This window comes from Myotis myotis, unplaced genomic scaffold (genome assembly GCF_014108235.1).
Source record: "Myotis myotis isolate mMyoMyo1 unplaced genomic scaffold, mMyoMyo1.p scaffold_m19_p_16, whole genome shotgun sequence".
Lineage (NCBI taxonomy): Eukaryota > Metazoa > Chordata > Mammalia > Chiroptera > Vespertilionidae > Myotis > Myotis myotis.
Genome location: NW_023416320.1, coordinates 45,878,456 through 45,882,432, shown reverse-complemented (window position 1 = coordinate 45,882,432; position 3,977 = coordinate 45,878,456). Strand labels below are relative to the sequence as shown.

General features: G+C 55.0%; 1 pseudogene; it reads right to left on the bottom strand.

Annotated features, from left to right (window-relative positions):
• Positions 1 to 1,854: 1,854 nt before the first annotated feature.
• Positions 1,855 to 3,518, bottom strand: LOC118670839 (annotated as a pseudogene).
• Between the last annotated feature and the right edge of the window lie 459 nt (positions 3,519 to 3,977).

Genomic DNA, 3,977 nt, shown 5'->3' with positions numbered 1-3,977 from the left:
GATAATTATGATTATATGGTGTCCCCCTGGATTATCTGACTCATCTCCAAACCTCAAGATATTTAAAATAATCACATTGGCAAAGTCCTTTTGCTGTAGAAGATAACCATTTTACAGGTTTGAGGCTTTTGCATATGAATGGCCAGCATTTCTCCACCTAAAAACCTGTCAAACTGCAACTGGGTCAGAGAACCCCAGAGCTTCCAAAAGAAGGCCTTGGGATGGAGGAGACATTATTCATCCTAAAACATCACATTTTAAATATGATGTATTTATTAAGAGAAATAATGACATAAGATTCATTATATATGTAAATTAAATTATAATCATATCTTACTAGAGGCCTGGTGCACAAATTCATGCATGGGTGGGGTCCCTAGGCCTGGCCAGCAATCAGGGCCAACTGGGGCCAGGCTGATTGGGCCAGGCCAATAAGGGCTGGGCAGATCAGGGCCAGCTGATTGGGCCTGCCAGCTGGGGGGAGGAATGGGGGAGGAATGGGGGGAGGGACTGCAGGATGTTGGCCACTGGCCCCTAAAGAGGAAGCCAGCCCTCGGCCCCCTGGGAAAGGGGCTGTGTCTGCCACCACCCACCCCCAGTCCCCTGTCCCAGCCTGGGGCCCAATGGCCCTGGCAGGGTCAGGAGAGGAGGCGACGGTTGCTGGGCCAGGCACGGAAGGAATTGATGCCGGACATGGATGCCACGTTGGTGCCCCACCACCGCATGGTTCCCCGCCTTCCCCTGTCCTCCTTCCCACTCATAGCAACTGGTCGACTAGTCATTCTGGTTGTTCAGATTCCTCTTCTTTGTTTGGGTTTGGAGGTGCCCAGATGAGGCACAGCTGTGAAGCAATGCAGGCTGCTGATTAGCTTTAGGCCTTCTTTTGGAAGCTCTGGGGTTCTCTGACCCAGCTGCAGTTTGACAGGTTTTTAGGTGGAGAAATGCTGGCCATTCGTATGCAAAAGCCTCTGCTCACAGCTTGGGTGGGGTTATAAATTGGGTGGGGCAGGGTCTCAGGGAATCACCAGGGCAGAGCAAACCACAATGGCTGCCAGTCTGCTCTGCCTCAGAGAGGTCCCGGGGTCTGTGTCCCGTGACCCCGTGCAGGAACAATGAATGCTGCAAGCACCTCTGCAAGAAAGCTGCCCTCACGTTCCGGCCCGATTCCAGATAGTCCAGTTTCTCTCCAAATGAGTCTGGGTCCCCAAATTCTCGCCCGGAACTGGAGTTCAGAGCAGTCGGGAGCTTGTATCTCCCTCCTGATTGAAAAAGACAATAGCGTACCCAGCTGCCAGCCCCTTTCGAGCTCGCCTCCGTACCTCGACACTTCCGCACCTCTGCACCTCCTACCGGATTCAATGTGCTTTTCTCTTTTCTTCTAGTTGTAGAATTTTCACTCAGCCAGCCTTCCCGTGCTTCTGGATGATATTCTTTTTGTCTTTTAGTTGTAGTTTTAATGTGGTTGTGTGCAGCAGCAAGTTTAGGTCTTTACCTATGCCGCCATCTTGGTTGTCCCTCACTGGCTGATTTTTGTATGTGCCCTGATTGGGGTTTAAACCCACAACCTTGGCATATCAGGATGATACTCTGACCAACTGAGCTAATTGGCCAGGGTGATTATTCTTTTTTTTTTTTTTTGAGAGTTTTAGAAACTTTATTTTTAATACACACCAGCATATTTATTTCAGCAAGCAAGAGTAGGGAGGGCGGGATATTTATGTCTCTGTGTGGGTCGGATGGAGGTGCAGGTGGTTGCAGGAAGCTGGGTCTAGCGTTGCTTTTCTCGACTGCTTAGCTGTCTCCTGTGACACCTGAAATGAGAGTAACAGGAAAACGGCAGAGAGGACAGGAGCCTCAAGCGGGGACAACAGAAAGTACTGAGTGCAGGGGAGAAACTGAGGGCAGGGGAAAGGTACAGAATATGCCTAACAGGGTTTGGCTGGCCTGGGACCCTATCTGCTGCTGGATCTGCTGCTGCTGCTGCATGGCTGTGGGTGGCACCAGCATCCCTGAGGCTGCTGGAACTGGGCGTGTCCTGCAGGCCTGCAGCCATGTCAGCGCTGCCTTCTTGCTGCTGCTGCTGCTGCTCCGCGGCATCCCTCTGTGCTGTGGTTCATTCTCGCCACGCTGGGGTTGCGCCCCGGGTACATGATGTTCAAGGCCTGGCCCTGGGGGTTCAGGCCTCCCACTGTTGCTGCTGCGGAGGGACAGCAGGTCGGGGCCCGCTGGCTTGCATGGCGTTCAGGTTCTGCAGGATGGGCTGCAGGCTGGGCTGGAGCTGAAGGCCGGGCTGGCTGGGCGCTCACTTGGCCGTGTGCTATTTGATGAGATCTGCCATCAGCTAAGGGTTGGACTTGGGGATGTTGAGCACATGCTGCCGCTGGGGGAGCTGGGAGACTTCAGGGTCCACAGCAGGTCCTGCAGGCCCCCCGGCGAGATGCTCTGATGTGGCTGCACCTTGGGTCTGCATAGACATCACGGGTCTGGGCATGCCCCACATGGGCTGTTGCTGGGCGATGGGTGCCGGCTGCCACTGCCGGGGGTCGGGGGGCAGAATAACAGGCCCACTGACCTGGTTGGGTCACATTCAGGCCCATGGGGGCCATCTGGCTCACAGGGGTCACAGTCCCGCAGGGGCAGAGTGTTGTTGGTGCTCACCCAGTACAGATGCTGCCGCTGCTGCGCCTCACGTGCCATCTGCCAGGCGCCTCCACTGCTGCAGGTGGGCCTGGCAGGGGCAGTGGGGCTGGCATCTGGTTAGTGGGCTTCCCAGTGCAAACTGGTGGGGGCTGAGTTCTGGCCACGCTGGAGAAGCTGGCTGGAGACATGCTCACAGGCGAGGGCTGGGGCAGAGTCGAGGGCTGTGGTGTCCAGGGTGTGCTGGGATGCAGTGTGGGGGGCGCGGGTGGTGCTGAGGAGGGAAAGCAGGCGCTGCTGAGGCACGTGCGGCTGTGGATGGTGGCATCCGCTGGTGCATGAGCTAGGCGTGCTGCCGGCGGTACTGTAACTCCTGCTGGTGGAGCTTCTGCTTGATGTTGAGGCATTAGGGAATGGGGCATGGGCTTTCTTGGCATTGTTTGGCATGGTAGCAGCAAAGGGCGATGAACTGCTTGCACACGCCACAACCTCCATTGGTCTTGCGCTCGCAGTCCTTGGTGTGCTCCACGACACGCTTCATCTTCTGGCAGGATGCCTGCGGGCAGCTGGCATTGCGGCACTGGCGGGTGTGCCTCAGGGACTGGATGCAGCGCTGGATGGCCTGGCGCCGCAACTCCCGGAGGCTCCTCAACCAGCGCTCTCCCTGGTTGCCGCCCTCATCGCCCACCTTGGCCTCTTCATCCAGGCCCAGCCCCACCTTCACCATCTCGTGGATGTGGCCCTTGGTGTTGTAGCAGTTGATGTAAAGGTTGTAGTCCTCGCACCCGGGGCAGTGCCAGCCTGTCTCCACCCGCTGCTTGCACTTCAGTGCAGGTGAGGACACAGCGGTCCTGGCCCTGTCTGTGCATCTCTACCGGCATCTCTACCGGAACCTCTGTCGGCCTCGTGCAGTTCCTCCTTCGCTCCTTCAGCGACCCGAACAGATGCCTAGCAGCTTTAAGAAGAAAAGAAAACTCCAGGGTGATTATTCTTAATTTTTTGAGGAACCTCCATATTTTTTTCCATAGTGACTGTACCAGTTTACATTCCCACCAACAGTGAATGAGGTTTCCAGTTTCTCCACTTCCTCTCCAGCACTTGTTATTTCTTGTTGATAATAGCCATTCTGACAGGTGTGAGGTGATATCTCAATGTAGTTTTATTCTTTTTTTTTTTTAATATATTTTATTGATTTTTTACAGAGAGGAAGGGAGAGAGATAGAGAGTCAGAAACATCGATGGGAGAGAAACATCGATCAGCCGCCTCCTGCACATCTCCCACTGGGGATATGCCCGCAGCCCAGGTACATGCCCTTGACCGGAATCGAACTCGGGACCCC